The following is an 11,678-nucleotide window of genomic DNA, read 5'->3' as shown; positions in this document are numbered from 1 at the left end:
ACATGAATGAAACAAGATTATTAAAATAATAGCAGCATACTGGGTTGATAAACTAAGGTTGGAGAACACTTGGGAACATAAGAGATCACAAAACTAGACGACACCATAAGCTCCAGATGTAAAATGCATAGTTATGGCACTTCAATGAGTGATTAATGATGATTACTATAACAGTCTCAATAAAAATTATATAAGAGCATTCACACCATGCCTATGTTGAAAGGGAATAGATGTTAATAAATGTATGAACGCCCCCCCCCCCCCCCCCCCCCCCCCCGGATTTGTACTTTTTACCGCCTAAGGCCACTGTCACCAGCCACCCCCCTTCAGTATAGGTAGCCAGATATCCACTCCCCCCTTTCCTCTAGTATAGGTAGCCAGATGACCCACCCTCCTTTTGCTCCAGTATAGGTAGTCAGATGACCCCTCCCCCCTTTCCCTCCAGTAAAGGTAGCCTAGCCAGATGACTCCCTTAATACCTCCTTTTTCCACCCCCCATCAGTATAGGTAGCCAGCTCACCTTCACACTGCAGCAGCCATCAGTTATCACTCATTTCTCCGCTCCTCTCCAGTGCAGAAGCTTCCTCTTCCTTTCTGTCTCCAATGCTGCCCAAGTCCATAGCCGCCGGCCACAATGCAAACGTGCACAGAGAGCAAGGTGGCTGCTGCACAGGCAGCTATCAGCAGAATACCGTGGTCAGGTGCTCTCCTGATCTCTCTGCATTGCAATTCTGCACCAGTTTAGCCTGCTGCTTTGGTGCCCTTGCTCCTGTGGTCCCCTAGGCCATGGCCTAAGTGGCCGTGGCCTAAATCCAGCCCTGTACATATATATATAGGAATTTTATGTGTAGATATTAGTAGTGATGAACAAGTGTATAATCTAGTTCAGTCTTGCAACAAATCGGCCCCAATCTCGCTTAGCGAGGTTCTCATGAACTCGGCAGCCAATTTCACTATGTGTTTGGCTTTTAGGCGTGAATGAGCTTGTACAGGGGGCAGTTGAGCGGTAATAGAATTAGTGGGAAAATTTTAGAAACTATCTCTGCTCGGCCAATAACCTCTTCCCATCTTCCCACAATGTACACCTTGCCACAGCAACCAATCCTACAAGATCACTCCACAGGCCTTTGTAAAGGGGAGGGGTTTCGCATTATGTCTTGCAATTTCATGCTGTTATGAAAAAGAGACTAGGAAAGAGCTGAATCCATTTCAGGGAAGGTTAGATCAGGTGTATTGTTGATAGAATTGTTTAGTTATATACTGTAATTGTATTATTATGCATCACATCAAAGTAGCTGCAAAGTAGAGCTGTTTTGCTCTAACTATTTTAGCAGTTATTTCACTTATTCAGCGGTAGCATTGGCACACTGTGGTGGGTCAGCTCATTGTGTATATACAGTAATAGTGATCTTATTTCTAACAATATTTACATTTACATTTTTTAGGCGTTTCTCTCTCCAGAAATTGTGTGATATTTGACCATATTGCTGGCTGATATTGTTTTGCTTCAAAAGATGCAATAGGGCTTATTTTCCAGAGATGGCTTAACATATACACTCTTGATTGATGTCGCTCAATGGGGATCAGGTCCCATTCCCTTTGGGCAACATCGTTGGGCCGAGGCTGTACAAACACGTAGTAAGCTTAGAGGGTAACAACTCGTTCTGTGGCAATTCGGGAAGGTGGAAGGCAGACAAAAAGCTGTCGCTCGGCAGAGTTGAACCTCCAGGCGGATCGCTGGCCAGGCGGCAGTCGGGGATTGGGTGCTGCTGTACACATGCCGAATTATCGGCAGAGGCGGTTGTAATCGGTCACCTCAGCCTTTATATTTTTCTAAGTGTAGCGATTGGCTCCCCCCAGTGGACAAAAGCAGCAACAACACTCTAATCCTAATTTCTGATTTGGAGCCACTATGGGCTTGATTCACAAAGCCGTGCTAACTGTTTAGCACGGGTGTGCTAAACAGTTAGCATGTGAAGTGCCGATCGCGGCACTTTGTGCGCGCAAAAGTCCGCGAACGGCACTTCATAGCATGGCTTTGTGGATCAAGCCCTATGTGATGTCTGTTGCCTCGGGGGCATACTGAGGGCTCTTTCACACCAGAGCTGATTTCTGGTGTTTTGATGCAAAGGGGGCAGCACAGCCGTTTTTTGTTTTTTTTTTATATCATGTAGCGAGACAAGGTCTCGCTACATAATAACCGCTGCTCAGCGGCATCCCCCCAGCCTCCGGCGATCGGAGATCAGGAAATCCCGTTCAAAGAACGGGATCTCCTGGAGGGCTTCCCCCGTCGCCATGGCGACGGGTGGGATAACGTCACCGATGTCCTCGACGTCGTGATGTCAAAGGGGACTCCGATCCACCCCTCAGCGCTGCCTGGCACTGATTGGCCAGGCAGCGCACGGGGTCTGGGGGGGGGGGGGCTGCGGTGCGACGGATAGCGGCAGATCGGCGGCGATCGGATTGCACACGCAGCTAGCAAAGTGCTAGCTGCGTGTAGCAAAAAAAAAAATTATGCAAATCGGCCCAGCGGGGCCTGAGCGGTGCCTTCCGGCAGCATAGCCCGACCTCAGCTCGGGCTTACCGCCAGGAAGGTTAAAGAGTAACTGTTAGCCCCAAAAATCAAATTTAAATCTCTATTGCAATGTTTTAATTACTTTGTAAGGGAGCCAAAAAGGCAATGCAGAAGTTAAAAAGCAATCTAATTTTTTTACTGTGTAGCCTTTTCCCCCAGCTCCTAAGGAGGACGCAAAGCCGCATAACAGATACTGCAGAGCATGCAGAGCATGCCCATGTCTGCCCGACCCCCCTCTCCCCCCTAGGACCAGGTGCCGATGTCTGCCCGACCCCCTCTCCCCCCCCCAGGACCAGGTGCTGATGTCTGTCCGCTCCCCCCCCCAACCCCCCCCCCCCCCCCCCAAGAGCCGATGTCTGTCCGACCCCCCAGGACCAGGTGCCGATATCTTCTCACCCCAAACAGCTGACACGGAGAGAGAGCGGAAGCGGAGTACATCTACACACTTCCAGCGCCGCCACCGCAGAGCAGCCGCCGCCGTGCATCTCTCTCCTGCTCGTGATTCTCTCACATGTGACTCGGCGGCGGCTGCTCTGCGGTGGCGGCGCTGGAAGTGTGTAGATGTACTCCGCTCCCGCTCTCTCTCCGTGTCAGCTGTTTGGGGTGAGAAGATATCGGCACCTGGTCCTGGGGGGTCGGACAGACATCGGCTCTTGGGGGGGGCGAGTTGGGGGGGAGCAGACAGACATCGGCACCTGGTCCTGGGGGGGGAGAGGGGGTTGGGCAGACATCGGCACCTGGTCCTGGGGGGGAGAGGGGGGTCAGGCAGACATGGGCATGCTCTGCATGCTCTGCAGTATCTCCTTAGGAGCTGGGGGAAAAGGCTACACAGTAAAAAAATTAGATTGATTTTTAACTTCTGCATTGCCTTTTTGGCTCCCTTACAAAGTAATTAAAACATTGCAATAGAGATTTAAATTTGATTTTTGGGGCTAACAGTTACTCTTTAAGCAAGGTAAAAAGAAAGTCCATAGATTGTCATTTTACCTTATACATCTAACGCTGCGTTTTAGCGCGGTTCAGTATGACCCGGCCGGGAGTTTTTAACCATCTGGAGCTGGTGTTTTCCTGTTGGGTTAAATTAGAACTACTGCCGCTAATCAGCGTCGCACCGCAACATCCCAACCTTCACGCCGCAGATCATGACACTTGCAGGAAATCAGCTCATGCAAGCGTTAAGTAATGTGAAAGAGCCCTCAGGGTAAAGAACGTCTAATCTGCTGTCCTGCTGAGCCTTAAATCGAAAGTGCGCCTGCCGCCTTACCACAGCTTTCCTGCAGAGTGCCAGTATGTGATTCGCTGCTAGGCAGTATGTTCGACACAGATCTAGTTGTTTTACTTTTTTACATGTGTCCCGTCCCGTCCTTCAGCTGTGAGTCAGAAAATTTGGAATCTGCTACTCCAGTCAAGTGTTCTGGGCTCAGGATTGCCACTTTAAAGCAATGCAAATTGCCTGGCTGTCTTGCTGATCCTCTGCCTCTAAAGACCCGTAGAAGTGTCCGACTGGGTGCACACATAGCAGAAATGCTAGCGCATATATGCGTTTTCAAACCTGCGTTTTTAAAAAAAACGCTGTTTTTTGTTGCATATTATAAGGAGACATTGGCAGCGTTTCCAAAGGCTGCACCCGAATGAACTACCTGCAATAGATGTGCAGAGCTCCACAATATGGACAAAATTACTCAACTTGCATTCAAAACAGGTACAGCAAAGGAGGGCGTTAGCTTCAGTATAAATAGCATGTGCACAAATTTTTCCCTACTAGACTTCCCCACGGCAATGACGGGCCCACTCAGGGAAGACTTACTGCTAGTCTAACGAAATAAACATGATTTTTTCCTAGTGCTGCTAATCATAAAATGGTATACACATTTCTTCAAACAAACAAATGACAGCGCTCATAGGCTGCATAAATGGAAATGGAAAAACGCATTGAAACTGCATACAAAACATGAGTTTCGCATTAAAACGCACATAAAACACATGAAAAATGCATCACAAATGTACCAAAAACGCAGTAAAAACACATAAAAACGCACACAACATTAACAAAGCCTTCAAGAAAAAGTTGCAATGAATACTAGTTCTCCATGGTATGCAAAAATAATGGTAATTTTATTAGGACAAACAATTTGACATTAAATAATAGTCGACTATTAATTAGCTTTCTCACCACACAGTATTGTGTTTATTTCATTGGCTTACCCCTGTATATCATCTGTTATATTACTGAGTATATTTATTGCTGGCAGCAGGGTGGCTGATTACATTCAGCAACAGGAGAATTTTTATTGAATTTTTTAATCATGTTTTTAATATCAGATTGTTTGTCCTAATAAAATTACCATTATTTTTGCACACCATGGAGAACTAGTATTTATTGAATAACTTGAGGGCAACTTTTTCTTTGACAGTTCCATTTTGTAACCAACTCCATAAACGGTTATATATATTTTTTGCTCATTTGTTTGGTTATATCTAAAGACCCGTACGCACACCTGACTTAACTTGGCTGAGGCAGCCGATAATCAGGCTTGTGTATAGAAGGCGCCGACTCCCAACCCTCGAGCGATCCGCCCAATGGATCTACTCACTCCCAGTGACACCGCTCCCCTGCCGATCTCATTGTTCATGCTGCTCCCCTGTCTGCCACGTGACACTTGTTATCCCTCCAACTCCCTGCATAGTAACACAGCCAGGGCCGGATTTCTGGAAAGGCCACAAAGGCCACGGCCTAGGGCGATAAAATCAGATAAGATAAGAAGGGCGGCATGACTTGGAGAGAGAAGAGGTCATATGTCAAAATTAATCACCTCTTCTGGTCCCGCAGCGCAGCCAGCCAGCGCCCTGCTCTGCACTAATAGCTGAATTCCAGAGTTCCCCAATTCCAGCAAGTCTCTCTCTCAATCAACATCTGCTGTCACCTCATCTGATGATCAATTCCTCTTATCATGATCATACAAGTTGATGTGAGAAATACCAGGGATTTACATTACAAAGCAGATAGAACTAAGTTCTGCTGAGTTTTAATGCAGGCATTCAAAGACATCAGTGAACCCTGCTAATTTCTTCACTTTCTCCTTTACAGTTGTAACACTGACCCCAGCAGCTGTAAATTACACTTTCTTATCTCTAGTCTACTTAAATTTATGGCTTTAGGGGTTTTTTTTCTTCCTAGCCAGCAGTGGTCTCAGTTAACTCTTTCCTGACTCATTTTCTGTTCCTACCATCTATGAGAGGAATAAAAATGCTGTTTGCTTTACTTTCATTGCTAAACTGTCACTGTCACCTGAGCTGTTACTACCTCTATGCTAGTCTGTATAGTTTGGCATCCTTCTCCTTTCCTGTAGCAGTAGAGCATTGTACCATTTTAGCCACAGCGAAAGCAGAGAGTTTTGAATGAGGATGATACCATTTATTGGCTTAAAAGTAAAAAAGTAATCTTTCTGTGAATAAGCCTTCTTAAGACTTTGTTCCTGTATACTGTCAATATGTTAGAGCACACCACCATATGTACTTTCAACATTCAAAAGAGATACATAGATTTTTCAAATATAAATAAATATCATTCAGATGCTTTAAAGTGGAGCTGAACTCTTGCACAGGACAGAAGGAAAACATAGAAAAATCTACCTTGTATTTTTTTAGAGAGCCTGTGTAATTCCCCCTCATCTGTGTCTAATCTGACGTTGTAATTTGATCTCTCCTGTGTCCCCTGACTGCCACAACATCTAAGCTAATTTGAAAGCACAGGATGTTAACAATATGTCTGCTTCCATGAAAGCAGGAAGTAGACACTGCCGATTTATTGCAGGATTTGTATCAGCTGTAACAAAGAAATGTTTTTTTTTAAAGGTTATTATGTTATTGTGTATCTTTTGAAGCAGAGAGGAAGTTCTGAGTTCAGGTCCGCTCTAATTACAACCAAACATCCAAAGTGGGTATTGACAGGATGTTTGCTACTTACCTGTTCTCTGTTTCTCTCCATTGAGCTGTCCTGTCACCTGTTTGTGGCTATGACTGCAGCCAGTCACACAGAGGACAAAGAAGCAGCGCATGCTCTGGCCACTCATGCTCCCTGTCACCTGTTTGTGGTTCTGACTGCAGCCAGTCTCACAGAGGACAAAGAAGCAGCGCATGCTCTGACCACTCACGCTCCCTGTCACCTGTTTGTGGCTATGACTGCAGCCAGTCTCACAGAGGACAAAGAAGCAGCGCATGCTCTGACCACTCACGCTCCCTGTCACCTGTTTGTGGCTCCGACTGCAGCCAGTCTCACAGAGGACAAAGAAGCAGCGCATGCTCTGGCCACTTGCGACTTGCGCAAGTTTTCTGCTCCTGCCCAGATGTGCACAGCAACCAACGCCAGTATGGTGTTATGCATTCTTGACAAGTACATATATCAGCATCATTTCTCAAGTATGCATTCCCAGAACACTATTGGCTGCTTTGCACATTCGGGCAGGAGCACAAATTGCAGGAATTATTGAGCAGACAGAGCATCCTCTGATTCTTGGCTGAATGGCCAAGGGGATCAAGTGTGTACGCATCAGTTCCCAGACCCTGAACATGCATGCAGATGAGATGTTTCTGACAAAAATATGCCAAGATTAGCTACATGATTGTTTCAAGTATGTGATTCAGACACTGCGGGAAAGGAAATAAATATGGCAGCATGACTGGAAAGGAAATAAATATGGCAGCCTCCATAACCCTCTCACTTCAGGCTGAGTGATGTCTGATCCAGTTTAGCAAACAGTAGAATAAAAAAGTGAAGAAAATCTCGTCTAAATGAACTTCAATAACACCTCTAAATTCGTTATATGTTGCCCTCTTGTGGCAAAACAGCTTAGTGCATGCTGTGTGAAGGAAAACAACATAAACAGACTGGCATGTTGATACAGTTAGCAGGATTTTCATACTTTTCTGGTGGATGAAACTCTTTTTCCATTATTAGCTCCGGTGTTGCATGTAAAATGGATCTGCTAACTGATCATTTTGGGCTCAAAAGATTAAAAGAGTTTAAAGGGGACCTGTAGTGAAAATAACATAATGAATACAATTTCTTATTTTTAAAAATATTTATTTATAGATTATTTATTCAGTGTTTGCCGTTGTAAGATCTTTCCTCTCGCTGATTTACATTCTGAAATGTATCACTGGTGGTGACATCTTTAGTTCTGCCAGGTGATCTGTACGGAATGCACGTTTACTGAGAGTTCAATACACAGAGGGAGATTCTGCCTGTTTGGCAGTTGGTAAAAACTGTTATTTCCCACAGTGCAATGAGATTCACAGACAGCAAACTGTCAGGACCCTGGATGCCTACAGTGCCTTATGGTAAATTCGGCTGTTCGTAGGGATTATATCTCCGACAGATCTGTAGCTCTAATCCTGCTGAGCATATTGATGCTGATGCCCTTACTAAAACTAAAAACAGGATCTTAAAAGACAGAAGTAGAAGATTGCTATTGTGACCAGCCACTTATTAATAACCTCCACTTCTCTCAGCTCAGTAGAAGGCCAATGAAAGATGTATATAGAGTATTCCTCAGGCCTGTATGCAAAGATGAATTTGGCTTTGACTTTGAGAAAATTCTTTGCTCATCAGGAACCAGAATTACTGTGGGATGAACCATATCTTTGTGAAGGCTGATCTAATTCTGAAAACGTTAAATGAATTACCTGACGGTTGATTAATTACTCCAGCTGTCAGACAATCAGTTATTAGCCTTCTGAATCTGATTAGCTCTATGCAAAGATCGGGTTCGCTGTAAAGTAATCGTTATTGCTGAAAACTGTACTAGTCAAATTTCACTTCCTATCTCTGTCTGAGAAAGGGGAGTACCTTTTTCTGTTATAAAAAAAAAAAACACACTGTACACAATGCTCAAAGTTTGGGGGAAACAGTCCTTGTTCAGGTAGAGCTTTTCATGAATGAGATCAGTTTACCTGTTGCAGCAGATCATAGGTCCTCCCCACCAACAGACTGATGTCCCCTCACTCACGCTACCCATAAGCTGTCAGCAGAGGAGTCTAGTTCCTGCAGACATAGAGGAGAGGGAGGAGGCTTATGCAGTGGGGACCTGGGAACTTGTTATCCTTTCTAGCAGCTAAATTGATCTAATATGTTTCAAAAAATGGAACATTTTGTACAAATAGTAATCAGGAGTATTTAATTCATTAAAATTACCCCCCCTCCCCCTTTCAGATTGTCTCACATTACTCCAACTTCTGCAATGTGTTCCCTGCTCCCCATTAGTGTTCCATGTGTTATAGTGCTCCCCTCCAGGAACATCCCCTTTCTTTATAGTGCACCTTTGTTATTTCTCCATTCGTTATGGTACCTCCCAAAGTACTTCCCTTATCACAGTGCCTCTTCTGCCACCCAAAACTTCCCTGATTATATTGTCCCGCAATAAGTGCTTCCCATAGGCATACATGTAAAAAGAGGGTGCCACAGTAATTTGGGCGCAGAGCAGTGGTGCTCACCGCCAGGTCGTGATCACGCTTACGCGTGGATTCACGACCATTTTGACGCATTCCGCCTCGGACACGAAAATCTGTGAATAGATTTTCAACCACGAAAATCTACTTCGGCTTCGCGTGAATGCGGACAGAAATCCGCATTCACGCTCGTGAAACCCGGTGCTGAAGTCGTGGTTTGCGGAAATGCGTCAAACTATGCGGAAGTGACACATTGCAGGCCAATCAGAGTGCCCCAGCCAGGCCCTAGCAACCAATCACAGGAGGGGAGCTATGCCCTCCCCTCCTGAATATAAAGCGGCGGCCATGATGGAAAAGCTCTGTCCTTGTTAGACTGTGGTGCTGAGAGGATTATCTCCAGGCCATTGTTGTTTGAGCAAGTGCATTTATTGTGTTAAAAACAAAGCGAACACTGCTCTTATACTGTACACAGTTAGCTAGTCAGTGAGTGATTGCTGTAGTTAGTTGTAGTCAGTGTAGTGTAGTGGGAGTGTGGGAGTCTAGTGATTATTTAACTGTGTGTAGTGCTGTGCAGGCAGGTTCAGTGCTGCAGTGTAGTGGGAGTGGGGATTATCTGTGTGTAGAGTGCATGCAGGCAGGTTAGTGCAGCTGCAGTGTTCACTTGTATATTCCAGTGACAGTTATACACTTGTACTATTTGCAGGCAGCCAGTCACACCGCCGGCGCTGCCACTCTCTGCCAGCGCTGTTCATTCATTCTGTCAGTGACCTTGTGCCGTGCCCAGTGCCCACTGCTCGCTCGCTGGCATATGAGCATCTCATTACACAGTGTGACATCCTTGTGTGCCCACTGCATCCTTCAGTGACCTAGTTGTATATCCAGTGCCCACTGCTGTGCCCACTGCATCCTTCAGTGACCTTGTACTGTGGCCACTGCATCCTTCAGTGACCTAGTTGTATATCCAGTGGCCACTGCTGTGCCCACTGCATCCTTCAGTGACCTTGTACTGTGGCCACTGCATCCTTCAGTGACCTAGTTGTATATCCAGTGCCCACTGCTGTGCCCACTGCATCCTTCAGTGACCTTGTACTGTCCCCACTGCATCCTTCAGTGACCTTGTACTGTGCCCACTGCATCCTTCAGTGACCTTGTACTGTGCCCACTGCATCCTTCAGTGACCTAGTTGTATATCCAGTGCCCACTGCTGTGCCCACTGCATCCTTAAGTGACCTTGGACTGTGGCCACTGCATCCTTCAGTGACCTAGTTGTATATCCAGTGCCCACTGCTGTGCCCACTGCATCCTTCAGTGACCTTGTACTGTGGCCACTGCATCCTTCAGTGACCTTGTACTGTGCCCACTGCATCCTTCAGTGACCTTGTACTGTGCCCACTGCATCCCGTGATTCATTACTAGCAACATGTCTGGCAGGGTTTCGCGGGGTGAGAGGAAAGGGAGTTCAATTGCCTCAGCCACTTCTGGGACTGCTCCACGTCCAGGGAGAGGACGCCCAGCTGTACGTGGTCGTGATGCAGCAGAAAAGGGGGCAGCAAAGCCTGGGCCGAGTCAGCGGACGCCATTGTCCAAATATTTTAAAGTTTCTGGTCCCCGTGTGGTGGTTGAGCAAATGGAACCTGACGTACTCATGGACATCATGACTTCCTCCCAGACCTCTACTGTGAGCACCACTCCAAGCAGTAGCAGCAGCAGCCAACATCCCACGCTTGTGGTGACATCCACCCCAGCACCCACTGGTCAGCAGCCCTCCCAGGATGACAGCGTTCTGTCCCTCAGTCCGGCATCTGGGAACCTGCTGATGCAAGAAGCTCAGGACTTACTGGGGACTGATGTGGCAGAGATTGAGATCGGGCCACAATCACAAGCGTTGTTGAGTTCTGGTGATGAAGAAGAGGGGTCTGTGTCTGGGGATGTAGGGACAGAAGAGGAGGCGGGGGAGTCAGAGGAAGAGCTGGATTATGATGATGCTGCTGATGATGACGTTGTGGACCCTAACTATGTGCAGCCTGCTGAGTCCGTGGAAGAATGGTCAGAGCAGGATGACGAGTCACCTCGGCCTAGGCAAGGATATCGCCATATGTCAGGCAGGGGCAGGGGCATCGGCAGCAGTGGGCGTGGAGGAAGTAGACAGGACACTGCTTCAGCCGGCACCACCACCATGCAACCCCCGGCAACTACTACCACACATTGCTCCGCTGCACCCTCTGCTAGTGGGGGCCGCAGTAAATTAAAGTGACCAGTGTGGGATTGCTTTGAGGAATGTACTGATGACAAAAGGTATGCGGTGTGCAGGTTATGCAGCAAAAGATTGAGCCGTGGGAAAAGTCTGAGCAAGATGGGTACCTCATCCCTCCAGGGCCACCTGAGAAGCCGCCACTGCCGCGAGTATGCGGACTTTAAGAGGAAGCAGGCACTGCTGGCAGGGGTTCCTGAGGGCAGAAGGCCCACCAGCGCAGCAGCATCCTCCCTCCCTCAGGGTCGTGAATCCCCCACAGCAGCAGCAGTAGTAGCACGCAAGCGCTCTTCCACCTCGGCTGCTCAGGACACAGACATTGAGGCTGGCAGCCAGTGTTCGTCTCTCTCCTCTGTCTCCCCTGCATCCCAGCGTCGTCAGACCCTGCTGAGCGACACCTTTCAG

Source organism: Hyperolius riggenbachi, chromosome 1, assembly GCF_040937935.1.
Source record: "Hyperolius riggenbachi isolate aHypRig1 chromosome 1, aHypRig1.pri, whole genome shotgun sequence".
NCBI classification, from domain to species: Eukaryota; Metazoa; Chordata; class Amphibia; order Anura; family Hyperoliidae; genus Hyperolius; species Hyperolius riggenbachi.
This window is presented reverse-complemented; position numbering follows the sequence as displayed.